The sequence below is a fragment of the Papio anubis genome, chromosome 9, assembly GCF_008728515.1.
Source record: "Papio anubis isolate 15944 chromosome 9, Panubis1.0, whole genome shotgun sequence".
Taxonomy (NCBI): domain Eukaryota; kingdom Metazoa; phylum Chordata; class Mammalia; order Primates; family Cercopithecidae; genus Papio; species Papio anubis.
Genome location: NC_044984.1, coordinates 86,883,461 through 86,901,517, shown reverse-complemented (window position 1 = coordinate 86,901,517; position 18,057 = coordinate 86,883,461). Strand labels below are relative to the sequence as shown.

The window sequence follows — 18,057 nt, the reverse complement described above, 5'->3', positions numbered from 1 at the left end:
TGTTCAGGTTTCTGTGGCTTCAAAAATGAACACAACAGACATGAAGCCTGCCTACATGTAGATTAGAGTTTGTCAGAGAGAGCAACCATTGAACTATTTATTACAAGCATGATCAGTGTCTCCATGGGGAAAAAAAATGAAGCCTTATGAAAACGTTTAACAGGGCACCACTTCTAATTGGAAGGGCAGAACAAATATTCATTTGGAAATAGTAGTGGCAGTTGGGAATGGGGTGGAGAAAGAGGCTAGGTGGGAGAGTTCCAAAATAGCGTGTGCAAAAATCCTTGACACTGGAAAGGGAAAGATGTGTCCTGAAACCACAAGTAAGCTATCGTGGCAGGAGTAAAAATGAGGCAGGATAGTGGGCATGGTTGCATGGGTTAAAATCTCAAGAGTAGCTGCGTTCTCTCAAGTATAAAGATATGTCAACGTCAATAACTTTTTTTTTCTTTTTTTTCTTTTTTTTTTAGATGGAGTCTCACTCTGTTGCCCAGACTGGAGTGCAGTGGTGTGATCTTAGCTCACTGCAACCTCTGCCTCCCAGGTTCAAGTAATTCTCCTGCCTTAGTCACCTGAGTAGCTGGGACCACAGGTGCACACCACCATGCCCAGCTACTTTTTGTTTGTATTTTTAATAGAGATGAGGTTTCACCATGTTGGCCAGGCTGGTTTCGAACTCCTGAACTTAAGAAATCTACCTGTCTCGGCCTCCTAAAGTGCTGGAATACAGGCATGAGCCACTGTGCCCAGCTAGGAATTCTATGTTCATATTGTTTAAAGAAGTGCACTTCTTAGGTAGCTATTATAAGATTTATGGCCCAAATCAAGTCTAAAAAATAATAAGGGAGCACTAACTGGCTGTGGAACTCCAATCTGGTGATGCATCAGAATGTTCTGGGCAAGTTTGTAAATTGCAAATTCCTGAGTTCCTCCTTAGATCTAGTGGATTTTAATTTGTGGAGGTGAGACCCAAGAATCTGTTTTTTTTTTTTTTTTTTTTTTTTTTTCTGACAGGTTTCACTCTTGTTGCCCAGGCTGGAGTGCAGTGGAGGATCATGGGCTCATGGCTCATTGCAGCCTAGCTTTCTCAAGTAGCTGGGACTATAGGTGCATGCCACCACTCCCAGCTAATTTTTTGTATTTTTAGTAGGAATAGGGTTTTACCATGTTGCCCAGGCTGGTCTCGAACTCCTAGGCTCAAGCGATCTGCCTGCCTTGGTCTCCCAAAGTACTGGGATTACAGGTGTTAGCCACCATGCCTGGCAGATATAGAATTCTAAAAAGCACTCCCAGTGATTCTGCATATATTCTGCAAACGGCATTTGGGAACCATTGAAGAAGAGCATGGTATCTGTGAAGCCACAGTAACACCTTTCTAAACGTATTCTTCGGGTTGTTAATAGATGGCATGGGGGAAAAAAAGGATTCAGTGGTGTAATCAGTTGAAATACATCTCCCTCCTCAAATTCAGATGTATGTTCTAAACCTCAGTACCTCAGAATGTGACCTTATTTGGAGATAGGGTCTTTACAGAGGTAATCAAATTAAAATGAAGTCGTTAGATGGACTCTAATCCACTATGACTGGTGTCTTTATAAACAGGTGGAATTTGGAGATAGACACTTATATGGGGAGAATGCCCTGTAAATATGAAATCAGCCATTTACAAGCCAAGGAGGAAGGCTTAGGCCAGGGCTGCCAACACTTTGACTTTGAACTTCCAGCCTCCGGAACTGTGAGACAATACATTTCTGTTGTCTAAACTACCCAGTTGTTACTTTGTTAAGGCAGCGCTCAAAAATGAATACAAGTGGCTAAGTTAAAGAGAGTTATGAATAAAATGATTTCTCTGCTGCAGGGCATCTAGAAGCTTGGATGTGCTCTGTCGCCCTCTGAGAGCTGATAGCATGTGCATCTCACCCCAAATCTGAGTGCAGAGTGCTTTTTGTTTGGCATAGAGCATTTCATGAGACTGTTGTTCTATGGTTCTGACTCAGAGAAACATTGAGTTTATTTCCCCTAAGGAAGCAGCCATGCCGTGGGTCTCACAGCTGCAGAAAGTTCAGCTTCATGGGACTGAGCTACTTTCAGGAAATAAGGATGCAGGTGAACATTTTTGATTACATTTAGTTCAAATCCATCACACCTCCTGGGGGCAGAGCGGAACAGCTTCAAGGAAATAACCTACTGGAAATGATCTGGAGTCATTTTTCGTGATCCATGAATCCTTTGATTCCTGTTATTTTACATCTGCTACTCAGAAGCAGCCATTTGAAGAGAAAAAAGCCAAGAAGTACTAGGTTGTCTCCCTTAGTGGAGTGGTTCAGGAAATGCAGGAGAAAAATATGCAAGGGTGATTTTATCAAATCGAACACGCCACTGCAGATTTGCCTTCAGAGCACTCCATTTATTCCTACTGTTTGCTCAGACCTTGACAAACTGATCCATCTGTCTTGAAATGGGAACATTGGGAGATAAATGGACCATAGTTATTGTCAGTGGTTAAAAAAGTAAGACTAAAGATTTAACTTGTGTATTTCAGTTATCAAACATGCACACATAGAGTGAAGGAAATGTGAACTGGATGAACACAAGCTTCCTAAACATTTGCAAAATTGCAATACTTCAACTTCTTATTTATCTGATGTGTTTTATATTATTTAAGGCTAAACTTATAAAAATTTCAGATTTGCTATTGGATCTATGGTTGTGACAAGTATTTGTGTCTATGTCTGGTGAAAACTTGGGATCATGCGGACAAAACATTCATCAATCCTTGTTTCATATTTTTAGGTCACTATCAATAAACTCTACTCACCTCTCACAGCTCATTCCAGTTCTCGTCTCTCTCCTGCAGTCCTTACAACCATCCCTGCAGACCCAGTGATCTCTCACCCTGACAACTCATTCAGCACGTACTGCCAGTTTCCGCAGACCACATAACCAGTGTGCAAAACCAGTGGCCACTTCCAACCAAAATGCGGTTTCACTGGCTTGACTTCCAGAGGTCCTGATTTATTAGGGCTGGGTAAGTTGAAAAGTCTGTGTTTTTAACAGGTGAGTCTAATGGTCACTTCCACCTGAGAATCAAAATGACTCATTTGGTATTTCCCCTATAATGTCTTACACTGCAAGTGAGTCTGTCTCATCCTAGGCCATCCTTTCCTTAACTGAATTGATGTTTTTAGTTGAAAAACCATGTTTTTGAATGCTGGAAAGTTATTTTAATGCTATTTTTCAATTTGTATAAGTATACTTTTGATTCTTTATTAAAGCTGTTGTCTGTCTCTTCTGGAAGTTCTAGTTTACTAGGAGAATATCCATCTTGGGGCATGGGTTGTTGTTATTCCTCAATCTGGCTGCTGGGTTCCCTTTGGGCGTTTATGATTTTAACTGCCTGCCCCTGGTTCTAGTTACCTGGGTTAGCTCTGAGGGCACTTGAGTTGCTGGAATGGCGGGAGATACAACAGTCTCGGGCCTGGTTAGCAAATCATCTGTGCAAGGTATAAGGAGAAGACACTTCTCAACAAAGCTGCAACATGTTTGACCAGCCTCAAGGGCAGAGAGGATCTGAGCCTATCTGTTCCCCTCCCTCCATGCCCCTCCGAAGCCAAGGAGACTAGCAAGTACCCCCAAGATCATCTCATCAATCTGGCACATTGCCCTTTAGAGATTTCACCAATCTGTCTCTCAGGGCCACACCCTCTGGGCCCTGGGAGATAGCACGGTGCTCTGATTCTTGCCCCAGGTTCATGACTACTGCTGCATAGGAACCAACTCATTGTCAGCTTTTTCCAACTAAACCTCCACAGATGGGAGGCCTTGCATGTGACCTCTAGGCTCCCCCCATTACCCTGTCCTAAAAGGTACTCTGCTTAGAATGGAAGACTCACGGGGAGCTGCAGCACAGGCACTCAGGATGCAATTTCCACAAAATACCCTCGTTGCCTAACTCAGTCTACTGGAAGAAAATACCTTAGATGGGATAATTTATAAACAACAGAAATTTATTGCTTATACTCCTGGAGGCTGGGAAGTCCAAAATCAATGTATTGACAGATTCAATGTCTGATGCGCACTCACTCTCTGCTTCAAAGGTGGTACCTTGTTCCTGCATCCTCCCATGGCAGAAAGGACAAATGAGCTCCCCCAGTCCTCTTTTATGAAGATACTAATTCTTATTATTATAACGGCATTCATGAAGGTGGAGTTTTCATGACTTCATTAACCCCCAAAGGCCCCACCTTTGGAACCTAATGACGATTACTTTGGTGATTAGGTTCCAACATATAAATTTTGTGGGGATAAAAACATTCAGTTTATAGCATCACATAGACTCACCATGCCTCACTTTCTTTAATTTGAAAACAGATAATAACCTCCACATAAAACTGGCATTTAAATCACAGCTACCACTTATTGTACATTCTTTCTGTGACAGGCACCCTGCTATGTACTTTACATGCATTAGTGCCAAGTGAGATAATTTGAATAATTCACCTGGCATGTTACCTGGTACAGGTGGATGCACCGTACATGCCCATTGTTCTCTTTTGTTGTTGCTCTTAGCTGCTGACCTGTATGGGAATAGGTATTGTCTTGTACCCTTTTACTGTCGCCTTCTCCCTACTGCTCATCGTACCCTACCTTGCATTGGAGCACTCGACATATTTCTTGGTTGACTAGCTGAATAGATTGTGTCCTTCTAAATGACAATTTACTATTTTTTCTATACTTGGTGAACTCAATTAATTTTACTTGTTTCTAAAAGGCCTAGCTAAAAGTTTATTTCTTTTGCAAAACTATAGGTAATATCTCTTGTCTGATAGAATATCACCTATACCTTTCGTAGGTTATTTAACCCCAATTCTACCTCATATTCAAGTTGCTTATGCCCATGAACTACATTCCTTACTGGAATATATTTCTATTCTGCTCCAAGTTGAGAAGAGCCCAGAATTCCTCTTTTAAAATTCTTCCCCTGAAACTTAGGATAATTATCATAGAAAACAAGAACTGGAGGAATCCTCCCTTCATTTCTTTCAGAGAAAACCCCATCAAATTAGATGGGAAGAGATCATGTGAAGCAAGACAGCTTTACAAGTTAGAAGGTGTATGTGCAGAAAGAAAATGATAGAACATTCTGGTTAAAGTGTCGTGTTTATCTATCTTGGGCATCTTGCTCTCTCTTGTACTTTTTTAGGTGAATTTTTCCATTAATGTTCATATGCTTGTCTACTTAAATTAGCATTTTCATCTCAATTGACTCAGATTAAAAAAATTAATATTTATAGTACAGGCAACTCATATCTTAAAAAAGCTTTCATTTATGGTGAATTGTATTTTGGATTATAGCTTTTCATGAGTTGGAATTGAGCTCTAATTTATTGCCAACAGTTACCTATACAGTAGGTGTTAGGGTTTTGTTTAGTATAATCCACATTCTTTCATTATCTGGTGTGGGCTCTGCCCTGTGGTAGGAACTTTTAAGAAGCAGACTTGAGACTCTTTCCTTAAGTGATTAGAAGTCTACAGAGGGCAGGAGGCAAGAGCATGAATTTGGAACAGCCCAGACACCAGGTTTTGAGTCCTGAAATACCACTCACACACCCTCTGGACCAATAATGAGCCTGATACATAACAAACTTTTAATGTATATTAACTATTATTATTGGTAAGGGAATAAAATTCTTGCAAAAATTTGCTAAAGTGCTTGCTCCTGGAAGACAAGGTCCCAGTTTTGTTTCTTTTAGAAAATTCCACAATGTCCAGCACAGTATTATTACAGGTGTTGCAGCTTACCCCTTTCAGAGTGTGAAGTTATCACTGGAAGGTGGTTGCCCCATCAGGAAATACATTTCTCAACCACTTTGCACTTAGGTATTGTTGTGTGTTTTGTTAATTCCAAGAGCAAGTGAGCAGAAGATGGTGAAAAACAAGTACATCTTCTCAAATTTCTTTTCTCTTGTCTTGGATAAATGCAGAAGACTCTGAAGCTCTAGAAGATGACGGAAACACAGGATGAAAGGATTCTGGCTGCCCGAATCCTGTAGTTGCTCACATTCCACTGCTTCCATGAATAAAAATTATACCTTTAAGGTTTTAGGCCATTGTGATTTGGGAGTTTCTTTATGACATCAGCTTGCATTGCCTTAACTAATACTGCTATTCAACAAATTTGTTGAAGAAATAAATGAGCTGTATAACTAAATCACCCCAAGTACAATGCTATTTAGTACCTAAATATGGATGTATAATAAACCCATTGATCTTATTTCATCAATCTGTCTGTGGTCTCATTACAGTCAATCAGAATTTAAAGTGAGGCAGTGAGATGGAGTAGCTCTGAGGCAATATAGTGGCTTTTTCTTTTTATATTTTTAAAAATACATCAAACCTTTGTTGTAAAAAAGAAGTAACCAAAAGAACATCAGAGTGAAATGGGGGTGGGGAGGTTCTTGTACATGTTGGACTGTTTCATCTTAGTCGTGAACTAACAAATTAAATAGAAAGCGTTCATATGTTTTCTGTTCAATGTACTATGTATTTTGTCTTTTAAAAACATGTGGGATTGCAAAATACGGTCAATAGTTCCCTTACTGAACTAAAGGAGAATTAGAAAAGGCTGCTAAGAGCTTTTGTGTTTAGAAATGTAATGTCTTCCAGTGAGTTATTTCATGGGTGAAGTGTCTGGAATTGCTTCTGAATACTGGATTATAGATATTTTTCTTTCTTTCTTCTTCTTTTTTTAACTAAGAGAACTTAAACATGATATTAAAAAAACATTTTATCTTGTGGTAGAAATGTCAGCCACATTTCAATTCACTCTTAGGCTTCCCTTAAAAGGAATGACTTTTATGCATAACAATAGCCTTGTTTTTATAAGTGGTTGGTAATATCTGCCAATGTGTAAGGCATTCATTTTCCAGGAGCTCTTTTCTCCCTGGTAACACACCAGGAAATATCAGAGTGTTGTTATTTGAATTCTTTCTTGTGCTCTGACTCCCAGAAGAATTGAAATTCAACTTCACAGTCAAATGAGTAGCCATTTAAAGCTCAGGTGTGTATTTCTTAAGACCCTCTCAAAGGATATATAACTGCTTATGTCTTTCCAAGAGACAGCAAACTGAATTTTAATTGGATCTTGCCTCTCCCAAGAGATCATTATACTTCTACTCTAAGGCCATATATTATAAAGCTTCAGTATGAATTGGAACATGAAGGCCATGTTTCAGTTTAGTGTTTAAAGCTGAAGTTATAACAGCTGACACTCTAGTCATTTCAGCAGCACCCCCAATCAAAATTTTATTTAGTTTGAATCTGTTTAAAAAAATGAACATACACACAAGCACACATACACACACACGTATATAACTGGCATGTCAAAATTATGTAAACTTTCAGATTATTTAAAAAGTTTCTTTTTTAAGGAAATAAGTCTCAAATGGGACTAGTTCCAAATTTTTCTTGTCTCAACCCCACCTTGACCTTGTCAGATGGATTTTAAAAAATGAAGCAGTGGAAAAATGTATATATATGTATACACACACACACACACACACACACACACCCCCCAAAGACCTGCTGACTCAGAACTGGATCTGGAATATCCTTTTGAGACACAGAATGAATATTTTCATCAGATGGTATAGAAGACCACCGATGCATGCACGAGCACTCCTGGAACCGGTCTCCCTCTGATCTTAGAAACTGACAAGACAACATCTAAAAGCAAACCAAAAGATTTGCGGAACCGAATTCACCAACTCTAAATATAACACAGCTATGTGCTTCTTTGTTCTTCATAGTTTAAGCCTCCATGGAAATTTCCAGAGATAAATTAAGATGATGAGGACCAATGTTAAAAATACTGTGAACACATCCCAGAGCGTGCTGAAGTGTGGAATTCATACTTTCAGACTCCTAAGGGGCAGTCTTATGCCTCATAAGGAGGCATAAGACCTCCTTATGGTCTTGCCTTATACCATAACAAAGTGGACCTTTGTGTATTACATGTAGTTAAGACTAGTTGTTTTTTTTTTTATATTTTCTTCCTGAAAAATACATAGGTTTATTCCAGATTTGAATGTTTTAGATTTTTTTTTCCCTTAAATTTGCAGACAGAATCGGGAACAAGGTCTCAGAGTACAGAATATGTCTCTTAGTTTTTCCGAGACATGGTTTCTTCAGTTGTAACATTAGGAGATTGAAGTAAGTAGTCTCTAGAACAGTTAGTGTTATAACATTTTATGGTTCTAAATTTCAAGTGGCTTTAAAAAAATTATATAAGACTCAGTTACTAGTCAGCATATATCCCTAGATTTCAGCATTTTTCTGCCATGATGTAACAGAATATTTGGATTACATACTCAGTACACTCAGTACTGGAATCTTAGACAGGCTTCAGTTTGCCTATTTATTTCTACTTAATTATCTTCCACTAAATTTGCTTCTCTTTTATTAAAGTTTTTTTTTTTTAATTGTATCAACATCTTAGTTATGAGGCTCAAAACCTTGAAGTTTTCTTCAATTGTTTATGCTCATTCACCCCTAACATTAGATCAATCACGCAGTTCTTTTGGGTGCACGTCTGTGAAGGGTAAGACTACTTTTACGAAATAGAATTGTAGAATTGGAAGTGATTTCATTTCACTGGCTCACCAATATTGTAGAATTGCATTGAGGATCTGAAGAAATATATCCACCATTTCCCAAGAAAAAAACCACGTATACAATTTTTCATGTAATTTCCAGGGATTCAAAGACTTCCTAAAGTTCTTCCATGGATATCAGATTAAGAATCCCTCATATAGGCCAAATGTTTTCAAAGTCAGAACTTCACTCAATAACAACCCTCGCAGGTGGCTCTCTGATTCTGCATCTAGTGACTGAAAATGCTCATTTCGGGCACTTTCTCTTCCCTTATTTGTAATAAAACTCTTATTGTTGGAGAACTTATTTGGGATTAAAATATTTGCCCCAGTTGACCACAGGTCTTCAGTATTTGAAGGTATCTCCTATATCCCACACAAATCTTCTATTTTTCATGTTAAATATTTACCATGTCTTTTATTGCATGGCTTCCAGACTCTTTCCTATCCTGGTCAATTTCCTCTAGACAGTCCTTAAGTGTCTTAACTTAATTTTGGTTCATTGAGATGAATAACATTTTTTATACTTGATATGAATAACCAATGCAAAATTCTTGGAAAATTTCATTTCGGGCACAGAGGAAAGGACTTGAGCTGCCTCACATTGGCTAACATGTTGGTTTTGATCTTTGCTAGCCATTTTGACTTAGTGCTGGTTACTTAATATCCTCCATTTTTTTCATCTGTAAAATGGAAATAGTTATACCTTCACTGTAAGTTTGTTATTTTAGCAGATACTAGGTACTCAATAAATGGTATATATTATTTCTACTATTAATTCAGATTATTTGGGATATTTGGGAAGAAACGTCATATTGAAGACAGACAAATACAGTTTCTAAACTATTTTTAACCAACATTAAACTTAGTCTTTCCTACCACAGAGTCATGATATTATTTTTATTGAAGTACAAAATGTGATAATTACTTAATATTGCTAAATTGTTTTGTATTGGGTTTGGCTCATATGACAGGCTTATGAGATATTGCTGAGCTCTGATTCCATCATTCAGTGTGTGTTACCTGTCCTTCTTAGTCTTGTGATCTTCAGGCAGGTGTACAGGCAAGGACCAAGCTCGCAAAGACACATTAGCCACTTTTTCCAGAGTTGACATTAATTCACTAAACGACTTTCTATTGTGACCAGAGTTTGTCATGTACCTTGCTGACAAAATGATACTAAGCACGTGGGATTTCCCTGACCTAATTATTTAGATAAAAAAGTGGAGGGCGGGGGGAAAGAAAGAAAGAAAATGACATTGGTGTGAAATGATTTGTTTCGTGTGAGCTCATGCTGACTCAGTTGTTGAACTAAATCCTTTTCAAGTCCCATAGTGATAAGAAAACTGTAGGAAGAAGGCAGGGCTGTACCTTATTCGCACAGAGTCAAACAGATTTTGAGGTCCCTAAATGTGTAATAGATCACTTCTTTGACTTGCAGATCAGAGTGAAAACCATTTCAAGGGCAAGTAGAAGGAGAAAGTCCGGCTCTTCAAAGCATGGTCTCATTCCGTCACACATAAGGTGGCTCTTATGTTCTTCCAGAGAACTTGTACAGAGCATGGCATGGCGGTGGGGCTCCTCAGAAGGAAAAGTGTGGGTGGCTGGATGTGAGGCTCCTCCCCTTGCCCAGACCCTCTAATCCTCTCCGAGGTCAGGGACAGGAAAAATAATAAAGTAGACATTCATTCCTTCCAAAAGACTTGCTAAAAGGAAACTCTCTGAGAAACCCTTTGGCTATTTTTATGAATGAAATTTTTTAAAAAAGTTTTTAGATGAATTTTCCAAATACCTTTTAGTCTGAGAGAAAGAAGGAAAAAAACAGAAAAAGACTCAATGCTAATACCCTTTGTATGAGCTCTAGTTTGCTCTTGCCTCCAGCTGTTGAATGAGTTAGGGTCATATTTGGAAGGACAGCTCATTCTGTTTGGACGGTCATGCAAGGGAGTCCGGAAGAGGAGGGGCGTGGAAATGCCAGACAGAAGGGCGAGCCAGCAGACACATGTGGACAGGGCTGCAGCCAGCTCCTCTTACTCTTGGTGTGTCACTGCCTGCAATGGAATCCAAGGGTCTGCTGTCAGGAGTGCAGGAGTACTGTGACCTCTCTTGGAACCTGGCGGTGAAGTCTCCTAGAAAGCATGTTTACTCGGGGTCCCTGATCCACAACAGGAGCCTTCTCTTTGAATTTAGATTAATTGTCTGTTAGTATAATTGAGTGCACCTTCCCATCCCTGCCATCTACAAGTAAAGGGACAGTCAAAACATTTTCCTTTTATTAGAGTCTGTTCTAAAGTTGTAAGGCATGATGAGATGTAGGACATGAAAGGTTTTACGTTCTCCAGAGGAAGATGCAATATCCAATCAATATATTTCTCCTATCTTAACCTGATATCTTATTTAAAGCAAATAGCAAGTGTCCAAAAACGTCTGGCTCTATTTTCCTGGATAAAATGCAGGAATAAATTAAATTCCCACAATACATAAACTCTCTACACAAATTAGCACACGGAAAAAGGCGTACATAAAATGAAGCTAACCCCCATGAGAACACTTATAAATGGTATCCTAAGATATAGCAAGGAATTAATTTAGCTCTCTAAAAACTTACTACCTAGGAATACATTAAATTAAGGAAGAATTTGACTCATTTGGAAAGGTGACCCTTTTACGTCATCTATACTATTTATATATTTTTTAAGATGAGGGTCTCACTATGTTGCCCAGGCTGATCTCAAACTCCTGGGCTCAACCTGTCCTCTTGTCTCAGCCTCCTAAATAGCTGGGAGTACAGGTGCATGTGCCACCATGCCCGATCTTATACGCTTATGTTTTTAAAATAATGCCTATCAAGTAGTGTGGCCAAAAGCATGCTATTTTTCATTCTTTTATCAATAAAAGTTTATTTTATTTTATTTTTAATTGACACATGATAGTTGTACATATTTATGGGGTACAATGTGGTGCTTTGATACAGGCATACCGTACGTAATAATCACACCAGAGTATTTATCATATCCATTACCTTGTATATTTATCATATCCTTGTGGTGAGAACATTCAAAAGCCTCTCCTCTAGCTATTTTGAAATAGACCATGCAATGTTGTCAACCACAGGCACCCTACTGTGCAATAGAGCACCAGAGTTTATTCCTATTTAACTGTAACTTCGTACCCATTGCCCAATCTCTCCCGATCTCCGCCTGCTCCCCTTCCCAGTCTATCTTCCATTCTCAGGTTCCTAATCTGAAATAAATGCACCTAGTTTCTGTCTTGCATACTTGTGAGTCTCAGCGATACCATCCATATACGCACGCAGTTCTCAGTGCAGGAGTTGCCCTCAGCAAGTGGCAATTAGCCATTCCTCTATTTGAAAGACAGTCAGACACAATGGCCTGGGGTACTTGCCTTGTGGATGCTCTGCAGTTTCTAAGCAATTCTGCTGCAGAAGCACTACTGGGGGACACCCCCTTTTCAGGTGAAACTGCGTTGTAATGAATGTGTTTTGATACTTCGGTCATCAGTTTTCCTTGAGTTGGTCCCACATTGAAACTGTCATAAGCTCACATCCGTTAATCTTAAGAAATACTGTTTGTTGACTTTTAGAGATCATGGAAATGATCAATTCAAAGTAGTTTTCCTTCTGTTCCATCTGGGATTTATAAAGAACTTCAGCCTTTCCTAAATATGAGACAAAAAGGTCTGACAGCGAGTGACTTTAGAAAGATCTCTGGCTCAGAAAAGGCTACCAGAGTCCAGGAGATGGTTGGAAAGAGGGGCCCATATGAGAATTCTGTGTTTATTTTCTCCTTAGGTGAATGCCTTTACTGATAATGTTTCCAGGCACCACTGGGCAGTGAGTCATTTTTGGCCCTACCCACTTCACTTAAGAGATACAAACTGAATTTAAAACCCAGGTATCTGAGGAAGGCCATCTCATGTTCCTTCAGGGCACCCACAGCCCCAGCAGCAACAAAAGGTGGTGATAATGGAAGGAAGTAGAGAAGGAGACCCAGAAAATTGCATGCATTAACTAGGGTTTTCATTAACAGAGTTGAAAAAAGAAGACATTTCAAATTTTAAATTCTCCCAATTCCTGTACCTGGCTCTTTAAGGTTATACAAATCAGAGGATTCCACTGCGGGGGATAAATGTTTTGAAGAAGTAATCCATTGATCACTTCCTCTCACTCGACATGTTTAACTAGATGGAATCAATACTTCTTAGCCTAGCAATGGGTTTGTAAAAAAAAAAAAAAAAAAAAAAAAAAAAAAAAACCAAACAAAACGGTAGCACAATTGGATGTTGTAAGGTATCTTAGGATAAAAGGATCCTGTAGACAAATTCCTTCTTTATCCCTTACCTCATCTGTGAGCACCTTGGATTAAAAGTCAGATCTGTATGGATGTATGAAGTCACTGAATTCATGGAGGTCAGGGCACAAAGAATTCTTTTTTTTTCGTTTTTCAGTGCATTTACTTGTCATCCAACACCTGCCCTAATGACACACACGGAAACAAAGAATCTTGAGCTTTAAACTGAGCGCAAGAAATTGAAAATATAACTATGTAAAACATCAAAAGTCCCACCCACTTTTTAAAATAATTTGCTTAATTCAAGCATATTTAAGAAATAGTGCGCCTGTCTAACACATTTGTATTACATTAGCACAGTGCCTACTTGCAGGTTTTATTTCTTGCAGTTCAATGAGTACAGTATTTCAACTGGAGAACTCGAAACAGACACAAAGGCTTTTTTTTTTCTTTTTTTAACCCTTCAGAGAAAATATGCAGGGGCAATCACCACTTCTTCATTTTGTCTGTCACCTGGATTCACAACCGTGTAGCCAAAGACAGTTTCAGATGGGCAGATGGCCCTAGCGGTTAATAGGGATGAGAGTGGGAAAAGAAATAAATGAATACTCTGTTTTCTGTGTAAGCAAATAAAAAGGCAGAGGAAACAAAAGGAATGAGTCAGTCATGGGGTTGAATCATCAAGTCCCTCTAAACATACCTTGACTTTCCCATGCAGGGATCTATTTCCCTGATAGCCAGTTCAGTGTGGATACTCATGCCGACGAGCTTAAGAATTTTTCCCTGTCAGAGATAAATACTGCATTTCTGCCTGCTGCACACACAGTTGCTGGAACCTGACAACGCCGTGTGCGAGTAATAAGCAATCATGAAATAGTGAAAGAGTCAGGGCTCTTGAATTACACTTGCTTTATACGGGTTGAATTGCACATCTAGGGCAATGTTTGGCCAAGTGAACAGGGCATGCAAAGACCTCGCTTCCTCTCTGCGCTGTGGGGAAGTGAGACTGTGCCGGGCCTGCAAACGCGGTGAGGAAAAATCTGTTTGAATGCTTACTGCTGAATGGTGCTGGGCATTGTCAGCTTTTGTTTACTTCATCTTACATGTGAAGATCGCAGCTGTTCCTTTCAGTAAAAAGAAGTAGGAGAATGTAACCAACCTCACATTTTCCCCTCCTCCAAATGTTTGTGGAGCCCAACAGCTGTCTTTGCAAATCCTGTCACTCAGGATTGGAATGGTTCTACATAATCAAGAATGGAGTGGTGAGGTTGAGATTGTTGGCTGGCTTGAGGTGGCAGGTGGGAATGAACTGTTCTCTTAATGGGTTCACTTGGTCTGTTCCTGCAGGGATTGACTCAAAAAAGAAAAAAGAAAGTTTAAAGGAGGCGATGCAGGAAAGTTGAACACACACGTCTTGTATTTCATACATATAGGTCTGAATGGCTGTGAAGCATGAATTCACTGGTTGTTAGAATTGTAAGGGATTTGAAAGGTCCTCTTGTCTAGGAGTTTTCAAATTATTTTTAGCAGCAGAGTTTCCCCCCCCCCCCCCCCCGCCCAAATGAAATCTTAGACAAGGGATATCGTGTGATAAATGAAAATACCTACATAGAATAAGTGGGAGCATCAATGGAAAACTGGGCTGGGTATAAGGAAAGCAACTTCAATAACAAATGAGCTCAGTTCTGGGAACAGTGTAGGAGTCATGAGGACTGAGGAAAGTTGGACGTGCTTGGAGAGGACGAGTGCTCCTCCTTCTCAGCACAGCCATGGGCGGCATAAGGATGTTTGGGTCAAGAAAGACTGCATGTATGATAGTGGTTCCAGATTCATACTGTATTTTTATTGTACTTTCTCGATGTTTAGATACAGAAATGCTGATCATTGCAATGCACAGGAATGCCCTAGGATGGCAGCCAAAGCCTTCCGTCTCCCACCCAGCTCATTTTCCTAAAAAATGTGTGCATTTAACATTGTTCTTCATCCCCCAAGAATGGGGTATCAATAGAATCTACAGGACCAAGACTTAAATGAAATGAATCAACAGTAACACAAACTCTAGCAATTTTCAATTAGAAATTTAAGGAAAGCTTCATAAAATTTTCATAGATTTCTGTCCCAATTCACCTAGCCCATTTCAACTGTAGTGTAGAATTCTGTTGTTAGCAGCCTTAACATCTTTTTTGGGATTTTTGCAAATGTGAGTACAGTTTACGTCATTTACTCCCACCCAATAGATTAAATTCCAGGAGTCTGGAATACAGAGAAAAAAGGAAAAAGAAAAACTTATAAAGAGAACAACAAAAAAATCAGCTAAGTCTGAGCAGTTTCAAGAGACATCCTGATTTTTTAAAAATACGCGGAGACTATCCAGTTATCTCAGATTCCTGGTTCCTTTTCCACTCAAAAGTTAGGTCAGCCAGCATCTGAAATAACAGTCCTTGATTATCTCTGGTTTTGAAAAACAGAAGAATACAACAGATTGCTTCTGCTCAGTCAACCAAGTTCTTGTGTTTTAGTTGCCCTGACATCAACTTCAGGTGAAGGAAGAATGTTTACATATCAAAGTGGATAACATTTCATGCTTGTGGAAGGCCCTTCTTCCTCTGTTTTTCTGGCTGTGCAGGCTGCAGCCAGAACCAGGCTGGTCTCTGCCTGTTTTAAAGGAATTTGACTTATGGACTGGCTCCAACACAAAATGCATATTCATTTTCCAGAAGAGGTACAAAACATCCCCTGTTATTAATAACCTACAGCACCTCTCTTCTTCTCATTTCATACTTACAAGCCGAACTCGACTTTCACTCATATTATAGTTGATTTTTTTTAACACAATAAGAAGTGCAGAATGACAGAATTTTACTCAAAGAATCTTTTTTGTATTTAGTTTTTTTTTTATTCAGTGGTTATGAAAAGCAGAATTATGTCTTACTCATTGAAATCTTTTGAAATGCTTTTAGACTTTCCTGAAATCTTTTAGATCACAATAAAGGAAATCGATAGCCATCTTTCCAGGTGAAAGGAGTTGAACCAGCTAATGCATCACTCATTCTGATTAACCAATTCAAAGGCAGGCAGGCAGTTAAATATTTGCTATAATTCATTCTTGAGTGGTTATGCATGCTTCAGTGGCAGATTTTATTTAATAAATATCAATAACCGTGGCAATGCTCAAGGAGGAAAAACAAAAACAAACTATAAAATTATAATTTAGGTGTCTCTTTTATTAAAAGTACAGTGGAAAACTATCTCAAGATAACCACGGCACATGAATTAGACATGTCTCGGAAATATGTTTGTTTGTTCTCTCTGTGCCTTGGGATGATTTCAATTAGTTAAAGCTATAAATTATTTTATTATACATTTATTCCAATTTAGTAGATGTCTACAGTGTGGGAAGGTAGGACAATATGGGTACAATTTAAATATCTTACATGGTTGCCTATAGCATCATAGAGATTGTACTAACTAACCCATGAAATAATACAAGTGTCATTAAGTACAAAATTTGTGCTATAAAAATTCTCATAGGCTAAAATTACTGGGGCAGGGATCATAGAAAATTAGAGTTGAATTAGGTAGGAAATCATGGGTACAATTTGGATCTGTGTTGAGAAATGAAACCTGGCAAACAGACAAGCAATGGCAGAGACACAAAGCAGAAAGCATGCCCTATATAGAGAAAGGACTATAGGGATGGTGATGAGACCAGAACGGAGGTGTATTCATAAGGCATGCCCATATCATGAAGAAACTTGAATCCTAGGAGGATAATCTGGGCCTCATTCTGAGAGGCACTGCAGAAGCATTGCTGGATGCTTTGAGATTACACCAATGATGGTATGCAGAAAAAATCTGTGGGAGGAAGGACCAAAACGTCAAGAATTACCAAGGAAGTTTATAATATGTCTGCAATAATGGTCCAAAAACAATGGTAGCAAAAGGAAAAAAAGATCTAAAAAAAAAAAGTATAGAATGATGGTTGATTCCATCATATATTTATTAACAGATAAGAATTGGATGCCTCTATGTGCTGTGGACACAAATATCTAGTACTGTCCCTGCCCTCATGGAGCACAGGCCCTAGGAGATCAACCAGGCCTGAGTTTGAGACCTATGTGTGGATTTCTTAAAGGCGTCATGTCAAATGACTCCTGCAAAAAGTGAGACAGAGTCCAGAACAATAAATTAAAACACTTTACAAGTGTCTACATTGCTTTTTTTTTTTAAATCACTAGAAAGCCTAGTCAACATATGGAAAAACAAACAAGGAATAAGATATGTTTCATGATCCTGCATCTCTATCAGCTTCAGCAGTGGCCAAAGGGTCACCTCTGAACTTCCAAAGCCCCTCCCCCAAGTCTCAGCCATCTTTGACATCAAAACGGGTGTGAAAAGCTCTGGATTAGTAGTCAGAAGTCTTCTGATTTGAGTCTTGACCCTACCACTTGTTTAGTCATATGACCTTGGGAGTCATTTATATTCTTTGAGTCTCATTTACCTTCTTCATTTATGAGACTAATACCACCTGCCTGGCAAACTCAGAGGATTATTATAAAGATCAAAGGAGAAAATATCTATTAGGGCCGCTAGGGCATAATGATATTGGTAGGAGAGTAAAGGAGAATGAAGAACTCTGCTTGGGTAACTCTTTGTCTTGACCTAATGATCAGAGTCTAATTTTAAAAAAAAGATACATAAGAATCAAGCCTTGATCTAAAAGAAAGCCCCAATCTAAAGAGGCAGATCTTGATTAGTTAAGTACTAGTTAAATGTTTCTGCTGAAAAATATCTTGTTTAGCTCCAAATGAAAATTTACATGAAACTTTAAATATATAAAACAGAAAAAAAGTGAGTTATTTGCATATAAAGGCTTTAAAAACAATTGATAACATTTACTTATTGTAAAGCCAATCAATGGGAATAATAAAGTTTTTCTGATTAATACAATATTAGAGATGAGAACCTTATGTCCACCTCAGCCTCCAATTTTAGATTGTTTTTACTTCAGTTGCAAAGTGTCAAGACAATTCTGATTCACACAGCTAAGTGGTTACAAATGGTAAGAATTATTTTTATCAGCTTACCTTGAATTC

The 18,057-nt window shown here is 38.7% G+C and overlaps 1 long non-coding RNA gene across 1 annotated transcript; it reads right to left on the bottom strand.

Moving 5' to 3' along the window:
• Window positions 1-2,346: 2,346 nt before the first annotated feature.
• LOC116268910 lies at window positions 2,347-14,239 on the bottom strand. The gene is made up of 2 exons (XR_004176155.1): window positions 5,803-14,239; window positions 2,347-3,494 (listed from the first exon to the last, which is right to left on the bottom strand). It is a non-coding gene; the product is annotated as an uncharacterized LOC116268910 (long non-coding RNA).
• Between the last annotated feature and the right edge of the window lie 3,818 nt (window positions 14,240-18,057).